The sequence below is a fragment of the Capsicum annuum genome, chromosome 2 (genome assembly GCF_002878395.1).
Source record: "Capsicum annuum cultivar UCD-10X-F1 chromosome 2, UCD10Xv1.1, whole genome shotgun sequence".
NCBI lineage: Eukaryota > Viridiplantae > Streptophyta > Magnoliopsida > Solanales > Solanaceae > Capsicum > Capsicum annuum.
The window spans coordinates 55,748,646-55,763,099 of NC_061112.1; positions in this window are offsets into that span (position 1 = coordinate 55,748,646).

Sequence of the window (14,454 nt, forward strand, 5' to 3'; positions counted from 1 at the left end):
GTAAATGTAGATCTCGCAAACATGTAGTAATTATGACTCCAACTTAGAGGAAACCTCCAATATTCACTTCAGAGGAACAAAAATTAATGGCACCTATAATGACTCATAACTTAATGGAACAAGACACTAGTATAATTGTATGAAACACTAGGGCCGCCAACGATGACAACTTTTAAAAAATTTAGGGAGGTCATTAGAAATCATAATCCTTGCTTAGTAGTTCTTCTTGAAAAGAAAATGAATGATCATGTTAGTCTTAAAAATGACATTAATTTTAATGAGTACAATGAGGTGCCTGCCCAAGGTAGATCGAGTGGTATATTCTTGATGTGTTTAACTAATATGGTGCATGTCACTCGAAAAAGCCACACTGATAAGAACTCCATGCAATAATTCAGGTACTTTTGAATTACCCTACTTGGTTAATTTCTTCCATATACGTTAGTACTGATTCTTCTAAGCACACTATTTTATGCAATAATTTGAAGAATATTAATACTTCTACTAATTTGCCTTGGTTTGTTATGGGCGACTTTAATGAAATTCTCAACCAAACAGATAAAAGGGGGAGTCATCCTATAATCAATTCTCATAGTAATCACTTCAGAAATTATATCACTAATTGCAATCTCAGTGACCTTGAATATAAAGGAAGCCATTATACTTGGCCCAACATCGAAAATTTCTAAGAGTTTAATTCTTGAAAGACATGATCAAGCCTTTGCCGATAATGATTGGTTAAACATAAATGGTCAACTTACCCATCTACCCAAAACTCACTCCGACCATAGCCCATTCATTCTTAATCTCAATCATTGGGTAGACATACTTAGGCAAAACCTTTAAAACTGGAGAAATTTTGGATTGATCATCCTAGGCTCCCTACCATATTATAGGTAAATCGGTGTTAGATTGCTGCCACAATATTTTTTCCTACTCAAACGATAATGAAAACTATTAATAACACTTATCTGTGCCTGAATCCTAAATTTCACAATACAAATCATCTTAAGAACTGAAGACCAATCGGCCTTTGTAATTCTATTTATAAGGTTTTCACTAAAATTACTGCCAACTGTCTTAAGTTTTTTCTTCCTGAACTTATAAGCCCTCACCAAAATAGCTTTAAAAAATATAGCAGAGCTTGTGATAATGCCATTTTATTTCAAGAGACTTTCTCTTATCTTAATAGAACTAAAAGATCTAAGGGTGGTATAATGTTGAAGCCTGACCTCGAAAAAGCATTTGATGAACTTGAATGGTCCTTTATCTATTGTACCCTCGTCTATTTTAAATTTCCCTAAGTATTACTAAGCTTATAATGAATTGTATCTCCACGAGCTCAATTTCTATTCTAGTAAATGGTACCAAGATGTTTTTCTTCTCCCATACCTGTGGAATAAGACATGGTGATCCCATGTCCCCATACATCTTTATACTTTGTATGGAATTACTATCTAACTATATCAATCACCAAGTTGATACCCTAACTTGGTACCCCATTTGTCTCTCCAAAGATGGGCCTTAGATATCCTATTTATCATATGCATATGATCTTACCCATGTGTCAAAATCAAATTCTAAATCCATCTCTACTATGCACAATTGTTTGACCCTCTTTAGTACTCTCTTAGGCCAGTGTACTACTTCATTCGAATCTAGAGCATTTTACCCTAAATCTTGCACTACCTAAGGAAAAAACCAAGTTCAAGATTTCTTTGGTATTAAACCCTATAATCAATGTTTGGGTTTCCCAATCCTCACTCACAAGCCAAAGCCTATGCTCACAACACATGCTAACTGAAAAATGAACTTCCTATCCCCAGTCGGTTGGCTAACATTAGAAAAATCCACTCTCAATGAAATTCTAGCCTACTCTATGCAATATCTTAAATTTGTTGAGGAAAACTTATCGACGTATTAATCAAATCCAACAAAAATTTATTTGGGTACTACCAGTCTAAAAGAAAGATTCATTATATAGCTTGGGACAAAATTATGTCCCCCGTTCATTGAGAGGTCTTGGTATCCAAAAGGCTTACCAGAAAAAACTTATTCTTCTTAAAGATCTCTCGTGTAGACTTTTTAATAACCCTTCAAATCTTTGCACATGTACGTTGATTTCCAAATACAACCAAAAGTGATACACATCTCCTTCGTCATTTTTATTTGGAATGACAATCTTAGAAGGTGGAAATATTTGTACCCAGCATATAGCTTGGAATGTTCATACTGGTGAGGCTGTTAATTTTTAGTACAACAAATGGATTCCCACTACGCTATCTCTCAAGCAGACCACCTACGGACCCCTTACTCCTTTTGAAGAATATGCTAAGGTTGATGACTTTTGGGATAATAATAATAAGTAATGGAACATATCTAAAACTTTTTTGCCCCATTCCTCCAAACATTCTTACTCTTATCCAGCACAACATACTAAAAACTGATAATAATAAAATGGAAAAGCCTTATTGGGATCTTATAATTAATGGTTTGTTTACAACGCATTCTATCGCTACTGCCTTAATGCCCTAACCCCTAGATCCGTTCCCTTTTACTTAGGTTTGGAAACTGTACACCCTCAATAAGATAAAAAAATTTCCATGGCAGTGTGCACATAGTCATTTTCTAGCTAAATCTTATCTCCATTTTCTTAAGGTAACTTAATATCCCATGTTCCAATCCTATAAAACCAGTGAAGAAACTATACTCCATATCTTTATTACTTGTCCTACTACCCAAAATTTTATGTCTGAGGTTGGTATACAGAGCTCTATGCTTCCTATAGAGCAATCACATTGGATTCTTGTCTTGTGTGACCTCAACCCCCATCCCTTAGCCCATATTTTATTGGATTGATGTTCCATCATTCGCAATTTAGCACCTCTAGTTTAATCGAAATCACATGGCCTTCAGTGGTTTTATCAACCAGCTTTTTCACGCCACTACTAAAACTTGTACCATTGAATATATATTTTGCACTTCTAATAACACAAAACCTGATGCCACAAGGCTCATAAGCATCAACTGGTTTCCCCCTCCCACGGGTATCATAAAGCTCAACTTTGATGGAAGTATTGGTGAAGTTTTTAGGAACTCCTAAGGAACTTGGATAATAGGTTATATGAAACAAACGAGTTCTCTTAATGCTACTATCTTTGAATTTAAATCCCTCCAACAAGGTCTTCAATTTATGTTACCCCACAACTTCCTCCAACTGGAAATTGAAACTGATGTGTCTCACTCTTACAATATCTTCAATAGTCTCCACCAACTTTTAATGATATTGTTTACTCTTACAGGTTAATTAAGAGGAGATTGGTGAGTCCAGTGGTCTGGCATAACTTCAGAGAAGCCAATCGGGTTAGAATAGTTTGGTAAGAATGGTTCCCAACAAACATTAGTTATAATTACTATTTTCTCTTTTTCCCCAGATTTTGTTTTGGCACTGTTGCATACAGATCTGGATGTTTTTCCTATCTCTACTAGACTAGTGTTAAGGTTAACTTGTAAAAAATTAGCTAGCTATGGTAATCTTTCTATTATTTTCAATTCTTGCTCCCAAGAAACTGTTATGAACTACCTCTATAAGCTCCATTTCATATAAAACAAAATTATCCTATTATCCAAAAACATTTGTAAAAAGGGCGAGAAATCTCATTTTGTCACTTTAAATTCTATCGCTACTTCAAAAACTAGATTTTTAAATATTAACTTTTAAATTTATGATCAAATAAAATGTAAGATCTCTTATTAAGGGCACAAAATCATCTCATCACAACCCAAGTTGGTAAAGGTCAATTGAAAAATGTTACTCCCTCCATCTATTTTTACTTATCACGTATACTAAAAACAAACATCCAACAATACTTATGTCATAACCCAAACCAGGGTTGGGCCTGACTGTGACGGATATCTCAAGTCCGTCATACATCGGAGACCACCCCTTTTTCCTAATCAAATAGAATACAATACACTAACAGTGGTTGAATTCCAAAAATAAAAAAGATATAGATAAAGATAAGCTCAGGAAGTCTAAGATACATCAACAACCGATGCCCAATTCACAGTAATCCATAAATCCTTTAAATAGAATGGACTAAAATCAATCTAAGTTGGGACATGCCCCCGACGATAGACAAAATAAATCCACAGAAAGTCTCTAACCAAAGGGAACAAAACCATGAAATGAAGCTCTTCCGGAGAATGGAAGCTCACCACTTCAAGATGAATACTGATAATACTGAAATCCTATAATTGTGTAGGAAAAGCAAAAGTGTCTCTGGTTCCTACATCGCATGGGGATATAGTATCCGAGAATGTTTAGCGGATTCAGAGCTAGAATGTAACTCAGAAAAGGGATAAAATAATGTCATGCTCAATAGTTTAAAATCATTCAAATCTAATGCACACAATCATATGCATATACATATATAAATATAATATGTCGGGATAGGGGACAAGGCTTCGCATGAACTTTAAAACATTAGCCTAGACTGTGTAGCTCAACCATCATATAAAAGGCACCCACAGGCTATATGGACTTAGCTCTCCCCGCTCAAAAGTCCCTAATACATGTAGCCGCATAAACTAGAGAATAATCATATGTACATATGTACCATAAGGGACTCGAACCACTAGGTCATATATCAAGGGTGACATGAACACCCAATCAGTTAACAAGGGGGACTCGAACCATCCGATCATAAGCAAGGGGACTCAAATCATCCGATCATAAGCAAGGGGACTCGAACCCTAATCTATTTAAAAACCCACACCGACAAATGCGGTTTACTGTATTGGTCCCTCTGGACCTCTACCTTCACAGCCTAGCTACACAGTCCTCTTTAAGTCAGTTAAAACACTTTTCACACATTCCCATCAATTGAACCGTATCACACCTTAAGGCATACACTATTGGTATCGTCATACTTACTACACTTACAAGGTAATATCATCATGCCATTTAATTCCCTTAACTTAGGAAAACAACCCCTTTTGTTCATTAAATCAATGTGTGTTTTTCACTAAAACAAAACCATTATGTTTCTATAACCACTTTATATCATGCAATGGTTCCAAAAGTAGTTCAATGTGCATTTATACTCATATTCAAAGCCAATTTCATAAAATTGGGTTTGGGTTATACAAATATAGTTATCCACACTCATAAAATTGGAGAATCCTTAACCCCCTAGTTCATTCACCATGCCTATGCACCCTACATGTTCAAAACCATTAATTCAAACCATACATGATTCCTAAAAGCCATAGGAAAAGTTATTAATTCAATAATATTCAATAACCCTCAACCCATATTTAAAATCGTTAATAAAATCACATGGATACAATTATAAACACATGTTTTCGATAAAATAAGATTTGGGAAATAGTAAGATGTTCTAAAGTGTCACAATTACGAAGAAGAAATCGTGAATTGAGCCCTAGATGCTCAATCTTGAGAAACCCTAGCTTGTTCTTGTCTTTATTTAAGAGAGTTTGAGAGAGTGTTTATGATTGATAAGTATTGAAAATAACGTGCCAAAGATGTTTTATGGATGTGATATCTAAGTGGGTAAAAAGGGAAATGATGAGATTACCTCCCACTTAAAAGTGCAAAAATGATGCCCAGTCATCACGGGTCACCTTACGACTCGTGACGTCTAGCTACGAGTCATCTCCACAACTTGTAATCTGGGAAGTAGCTCAAGGTCCCTCTATTGATGACCCTATGAGTCACACATTAGGACTTATCGAGTGACCTTATGACTCATAGGGTCATAGTCGTAGTTAAGACAAAAATATTTAGGTAACACACTGGTCACCCTACGATTGATACCTTACGACTCGTGTAGAATCTTTACGACTCATGAACCCTAGTCATAGTCACAACAAAAATATTAGACTAGCACAATGGTTTGGATATGATTGGGGTCTTTAAGACCTATATAAAGACCTTACGACTCATATAGTGAGTCGTAGGTTGGGAAGTAAGCTCAAGGCTCAGGGATTTTTCAAAGACAAAATCTGGGGTGTTACATCCCCCCCCCCCCCCCAGGATCATTTGTCCTCAAATAAAGGGACAAGGCATCTATTATCACGATTTAACACAGAACACAACCACTCTTTTCTTTAACCAAGACAAAAAATAAAGATATTAAAGAAGAAACATTCCTTAAGCATGATTATCCGAATGGGGAATAAGAATGGATATTTAGACCTCATGTCCTCTTCAACTTCCTAAGTAGCTTCTTCAACCTTATGATTTCTCCATAAGACCCTCACTAAATCCACATCCTTAGTCCTCAAACGATGGATTTGCCTTTCTAAAATCTTAACTGGGACTTCCTCATAAGACAAGGAATCCAAAATGCCAACACTCTTCAAAGGGACAACCAAGGAAGGATCACCTACATACTTATTCAATATCGAGAAAAGGAACACCGGATGGACAGAACCCAAACTCAAAGGCAACTTTAACTTATAAGCCACATTACCCACTCTTCTCAAGATCAAGTACGGGCCAATATATTAGGGACTGAGATTCCCCTTCTTCCCAAACCTCATCACCCCTTTCAAGGGGGACACTTTTAAGAACCCCCAATCGTGAACATCAAACTCCAACCCCTTATGCCTCACATTTGCATAGGACTTTTGGCAACTTTGGGTGGTCTTAAAAATATCCCTGATCACTTTCACCTTTTCCATGGCCTGATGAACCAAACCAGGACCAAATAACCCAGCCTCACCAACTTTGAACCACCCAGTAGGAGAGCAGCATCTCTTACCATAAAGAGCCTCGAATGGAGCCATCTGAATGATGGAATAATAGCTGTTATTATATACAAAATCTATGAGATGTAAATAATTAACCCAACTACCACCAAAGTCAATCACACAGGCCCTTAGCATATTTTCTAAGGTCTGCATAGTCATCTTCGCTTGGCCATCCGTTTGGGGGTGGAAAGTGGTGCTAAGGTTCACCTTAGTTATCAAACCTCTCTAAAAAATCAAAAGTGCAATAAAAACTGTGTACCTCGATCAGATATGATAGAAATAAGTGCACCATGCAATATAAAGACCTCCTGAATAAAATCTTAGCATAATCCTCTGTAAAATAATTAGTCCTCACTGGAAAAAAGTGAACAAACTTAGTCATCCTATCCACAATGACCCAAATCAAATCAAACTGACTTTTTGACAGTGGAAGACTAGTAACAACATCCATGTAAATTACCTCCTGCTTCAACATAGGCAACTCAATCTCTAGAGAAAAACCACCAAGCCTCAAGTGCTCCACATTCACTTGCTAGCAAACCATACATTTGGCTACAAAATTGGCCACAACCCTCTTCATGTTATTCCACTAATAGATCTCTTTTAAATTATGGTATATCTTCATCAAACCGAGATAAATAGTTTACCTCGACTCATGAGCCTCAACCAAGATCCTCTTATGCAGCCCATCTATATCGGGAACACATAATCTACCTTCGTACCTAAGGGTACCATCACCACCAATCTCAAAATTCATCACCTTCTTCTGACCTAAAATAAGATCCAAAATCTGCTTCTTTTTCACCTTAGTACTAAGAGAAAACTTTATCACCTTTTAAATAATCACACCTCTATCTTCAGAGTCCAAAAGATTAAATATAAGATTAGCCAAATGGTGAATATCCTTCACTAAGCCTCGCTTCTTCTCATCCACTTGAGATCCTATAGATAACCTGATAAGAGCATCAGCAACTATATTAGCTTTATCTGGGTGATAATAAAGACTTATGTCATAATCCTTAAGCAACTCAAGTCATCTCATTTTCCTAAGATTCAACTCTTTCTAGGTGAATACATACTACAAGGTCTTGTGTTTAGAATATACCTCAACATAAATGTAACGACCTGAGACTACCCCCTATCATCACACGATGCTTGGAACCACAAATAATCCTAAGCTAACCTATGAACTAGCATACTGTTAAGCAACTGAATTATAACATAATAAATAGTTGTTCTGCTATGCGAAAACATAATCATATTGAAAATCTAAAATAGATACAATACTGATAAAGCTTTACAATCTGATAAATCTGAAGGATGGAACTGAAATTACATGACTGACTCTGACTGACATCTATAAAGCCTCTACTATACTGACTATAGATAGCTGGGACATGCCTCCAACTATAAATAATCAATACATATGAAAGTAAATGAACTGTACATGAACTATAACTTTCCGGAGTTCCCAAAGTAGAAGAGCTCATCGCCTGCTGGCTGGAATCTACAACTGCCTGATCATGATGTGCAGGCTATAACTGGTACCTACATTATGAAACAATGCAGCCACACAGACGTATATGTGGATAATTACTTCTGGAATGTACTGAGTATACAGGGGTAAATGTAATAAGTAAAACTAATTCCATACGTAATCGTAAAACATACATGCTAAGTGTAGTAGACTCACCAATAGGCTGGAATAAACTGAAAACTGAAATATCTTAAACCATGAGTGACAAACATTCTCTGATAAAATGGTGAATCTCTACAATTAACATTATGTAAAACTTTACTTTAATGATATAAGTATAACTGAAGCTGCGATATGATAAAACATGGATATTGTATGAACACTGGGTCTGAAACTACGTGATGGAGACTGACATAAATTGAGGATTTGAATATACAATCACACTGAGCACGAATGCATAAACATACTAACTTATCTGATTAATTGAATGACTGATAGCTGAATATTGGGCATATAAAACTGAACTGTACTTAGTTTGAATGACTGGACTAAAACTATAGAGTATTATACATATAAGCAAAGGATTGACTAAGCAACATGAGGTAACTGAGAATAAATTCATAAAAAATTATATTATTTGAGAATGCAAGACCAAGCATATAACATGATTCTAAAATAGTATGTAAACTGAGGTATTGAAATACTGATAACTGAATAATTGATACTTTACACTTTGGCCAAGCAAACCTAAAATTGAACTGAGTTACTAATCTGATTATTGGACTGAGACTGTGACTGAGATAGTCACAGAGACTGTAACTAAGTGGTAATTGAAACTGTAACTGAGACTATAACTAAGATGGTAACTGAAACTGTGACTGATACTGTAACTGAGACTGTGACTGAGACTATACTAAGCTTATACTAAAACTGAATACTGAGTTTTGATTACTGAGTAACTGATAGTTGTGATTACTGATAACTGGGTGACTATTTCTAATAGTTCTAATTCTGTACAACTGAAAAGAGTTCTATACTGAGTCTAAAACTGAAACTTAAACTATGGGAGGAAATCATCTAATTAATATGCCCCTCTCTGAATAGGTTGGGGTCCAACCTATAACCCTAGTTAGAAAGGTGTTAGTACCGTTCCACGGGTAAAGACAAGCTGAAGAGACACCCTCAATATGGCAAGTATACCCTCAACTGACAGGTAAGACACCTCAACAACCCTTAATATGGCAGGTTGATGTCTCAACCTACGCTGGCTACGTAGTACTGGAACACAAGGACTACTCTAAGGATCACACCCTATGCTAGCAAGTGAGTTTCCATCCTTAGGTTCACTCGGTGCTGAATCCTACTCCCAACTGAAATAGACACTAACTAATTTCAAAACTATACTAGGCTAGACTGGATTATTACTGATCATATTAACTGACTGAACTGGACTGAGTTCACTGAGTTTTGATGTCTGGATGAATGCATTGAGTTCTATACTGACTGAATACTACTACTCATGATATTTCTGAGACTATTCTCTAACTACTGTAGCTCTAGGTCAACATCTAGATATTCAGGTATTGAATACCCCCAGGACTCGATATCATGGAAAGTAAAGCATAGAATGATCTTGAAAAGCATAGCCATAGTCAATTGTTCACAATTCATTCACTGAGATATTTTATCAAACACTTGGAGGTTATGGACTTGTACATGAATGAGAACACATGGTAACATGTCATTATTACCCTATTCAATTCACATGGGCATTCTATCAAACATGTGGAGATTAAAACTTTAATATAGGGCAATTCTCCAAATACATGGGGATCATGAACTTGGACATGGGAATATCTTAAACATGGGAGCGTAGAATAATTACATAACTAAAATCATGAATTGGGAAATTCACATGTAATTAGCTTGAAATAGGATAGAGGTATTTCATCAAAACATGTAAAGCTCATAACTTGAACATAAGAATGTATTAATCATAAGGGAATAATAGAGTTACATGGCAAAATTCATAACTTGGGGATTCATCTTGAAATTGACTTAACATGAATTTCATCATACATGTGGAAGGCATGAATTTAAAACATGGGAATATTGCTAAACATCATGAATTTAGGATCTATCATGGAATTTACTTGAATAAAGCATGAAAAACTCAAATTCATGCCATAGGGATTCAAAATATTGCATGGAATCACACATGGGATAAAATTAATTAAAATCACCATGAAAACATATAATTCAATCTTTCTTGAACATTAAAAATAACATAATGATCGAGAAATTCATTCTTTAATTGAAATGAAAAGGTTTTGGGCTCCATGAGTGAAAGAGGACCCATGGATGAACTCCCACATTCCTTATAGCTTTAATCTTGAAGGAGAAACACAATCTTGAAAGCATTCTTGAATTAGAAAACTTGAGTTCTCACTTTTCTTGAAGAAAAATTGATGAAGTTTTTGGTGTTCTTGAGGAGGCTAGAGTTTTTCTTTGAGAGAAAAGATGAATAATTGAGTGTATATTGCTTTTGGGGGCTGAAATTAAGTGTTATGGGCGGATTTGGGTGAGGAAAAGTGCCCAAAGTGCCCCTAGACCCTTTAAAAACTGAATTAGCATTTGAAACAGTTCTGTAATGCACAGGCTGATGCGTCGCATCGCTATCACATCAGCTTACTGTAAGGGCATAGAGCTAAAGCTTGTAGGTAAGGACACATACATCGCTGTAACTACTATATTCTCAACAGTCACAAAAGTACTTGTAGGGACATAAAAATCTTAAGACAAATCACAAACTATATGCTCAACAGATACAAAATCACTGGAAGGGTAATAAAAATCTTATAATGTCTTCATATGTAAAGGGAGAGAACTCAAAGACATACAAATTATCTTATTTTTTTCACTTCTCTGTCTCTGTCTCATGCCATAGCCCACAATGGAAATATTTGTTTTCCAGAAAATCAAATAGATGTATGCTACAATTTGGGTTCAAAACTGGTTATACCAATTTATCAACCACGCATACTCGAGTTCCTTCTTTGTTGGTTGATAATCTAATGAGTATTTCAGGAAGCACTTCATCCATTAAATCATCCAAAGCAAATAGTGTCTTGTTCTTACGATAGAGAGGAATAAATAGAAGTCAAAACATGAAAGTCGTCATTATCAAAACTCAATGATTTGTCAATGAAAATTCATTGCTCATGTTTGAACTTTAATAGGACATACTTCATTGCATTTTCATGTACTTCCATCACCATTACTTGCTTCTTTAATTTCCCAAAGTTCAACAAAAGAAAAACACTAAACTGAACATAAATAAAAATAAGACGTTAAAAGATGAATTTCTTATAGTTTAATTCAATGGATGAAGTTTTATAGTTTGTTTAGACTTCTGTGAATTGTTTTAATTAGGCTATTGATATATATAAAAACTGTTAAGATAGATAGTGGCTTAGTTTAAAATTCAAATTTTAAATTTAATTTATTTGGAAAAATTATAAATCTAAAAACTATCAAGAGAATTGTAAAATTTAATGTATTTTAATTTTAATATTATTTTCTTATTTTATTGTAATTTTTTTTCAAAAAATGACTGTTTTACATTTTTCAAAAAATATATAGTTATGTAGACTTATTATCATTTTTCATTATATTCTTAAAATTGTAATTAGTCTAGAAATTTAGAAAATATTGTCAATCCTACATGTGAAGAAAATTTTATCTCTTTTTATTTTCCTTTTTTTCAGTTTATATTGCAGCAGTTTAAAAAGTTTTTTAAATTTCATTTTTCAACGTGTAGTGTGTGAAACCGTATGGAAGTTTTAATCTTTCTAAAGTTTTAATTTCAAGTTTAATTTTTAATGAAAATTATTGTTTTTTATGGTGGCGACACGTGTCTTTTTGCTTCTCTTTTTATTTATAGATAGATGTGGGGAATGCCACGATACCCCTTTGTTCATTAAATCAAAATCATTTTATTTCAATAATCTCTTTATATCACGCAATGGTTCCAAAAGTAGTCCAATGGGCATATATACTCATATTTGAAACCAATTTCAGAAAATTGGGTTGGGGTTAAACCAATTTAGTTATCCACACTCACAAAATTAGGGGAAACCAAGCCCTCCTAGTTCATTCACCATGCCCATGCACCCCACATGTTCAAAACCATCAATTCAAACCATACATGGTTCGTAAAAGTCATGGGAAAAGTTATTAATTCAACAATGTTCAATAACCCTCAACCCATATTTAAAATCATCAATAAAATCACATGTGTACAATTATAAACACATGTTTATGATAAAATAAGATTTGGGAAAAAGTAACATGCCTGAAAGTGTCACAATTATGGAGAAGAAAGCGTGAATTGACCGCTAGATGCTCAACCTTGAGAAAGCCTAGCTTATTCTTATCTTAGGGATTTGAGAGAGTTTGAGAGAGTGTTTATGATTGATAAGTGTCACAACCCGATTTCCTAGTCATGATGGAACCTACCATAACCCACCAGTAGGTAAGCCAACACAATAACTCGGAGCTAATGCAATGGGTTACCTTGGTAGGAATGTCCAATATAGACCCTATATAAGAACACAATATAACAACGATATTACATAAAGAAACAACTAACATTCGAATACCAATCCCATGACCTGATAGCATTATTACAAGAGTATCTTTACATTCGACAGTAGAAATTACAACTCAATGTCTAACAGTTTTAAATAGTCTTATACTTTCGTCTCGAATACAAAAGATAGAATAAGGATAGAAGGAAAAAAAAGAAAACTCAAACTCCAAGAGCTCACCCTATCTCCTGATAATCAATACCGTATGATCTCAACTCAATGGCGGCAACTACAACTTGAGTCTGCACCAAAAAGGTACAGAAGTGTAGTATGAGTACCAAAACACGAGTACTCAATATGCATCATCGGTCGACTGAGCTAAACTTAATTTAAGAATGATATAGAGTAAGACAGTAACTTAAAGTCAAGGTACAAAATTGAACCTGAATCTCCTCCGATATCACTATATAAGATTACTAATCAACTAGAACAATAGTACAACATTCCATATCCACATATACCATAACTATCATACAACATGAGTAATCATTTTGGAAATGTAAAGCCACATATATACAATAATAATCATGTAATTACCATAATCAACACAACTACCATCATTAGAGTAGAAAGCAAAAAAAATTACCACGACGTTCCATACCGTCAGGAAGTACTCTCAAGGAAAACAAACAAAGAAATCATCACAACGTCTCATACCACCGGAGAGTACACCAAAAGATCAATTCATCAACATATCAAGGCACAAATACACAAGCATCTCACCAAAGCTGGGGGTTGTACATTCCCGTCATGGCCTCTTACCAAGGTCTACAATCATCATCAATACCGGAATTTGACACAACAAAGTCGATATCACCATAACTTGGTTATATAGTTTTTTAATCTCTAAATCATTAATAAACTTCATGTCTAGCCTATACTAGCTAGGCTCCCTTTCTATGAACAACTAGTTTGCAAGTCTAATAGTTTACTAGTCATCATATAAGGAAAAACTACAAGTTACCAACACTATTATTTACTCACCCATCACAAAGCCACCTTCTAGTTAGCCTTCTAATTATATAAGTCATCAATTAAGCCACTACAACACCACATACTAGATATCAACTTAACCACTCATCATACAAAACTAAGTCTATTATCATTGAGCATGTCACAATCTTAAGGACTAGTTTCCTTATTCTAGCTAAGTAAGGTCCACCAACTAGTTCACTAGGCTTCTAGCCCACAAGTCATAGTCATTTATTTGTGATAACTAGTTATCACAAAAGCCATTTTACTCGGCAAATTCCATAACATAACCATTCATCCAAGTCAAGTAGATTTACTAGTTGAGCCCTTGTTTCTACACAAGATTACACATATCAATTAGCCTTAACCTGATACTCGACATAATCTACTTCTAGTTACTAATTAAAGTTAACAAGGATCACACCTCTTATCTAGTGATTAATGACAAAGAATGGATAACAATTTACCAAGGAAGACATCATGTCCCGAGTACACAAATGGGCTTTACCACACACGGAAAAACCTCAAATACATCCATGTATTCATATATATATATATATATATATATATATATATATA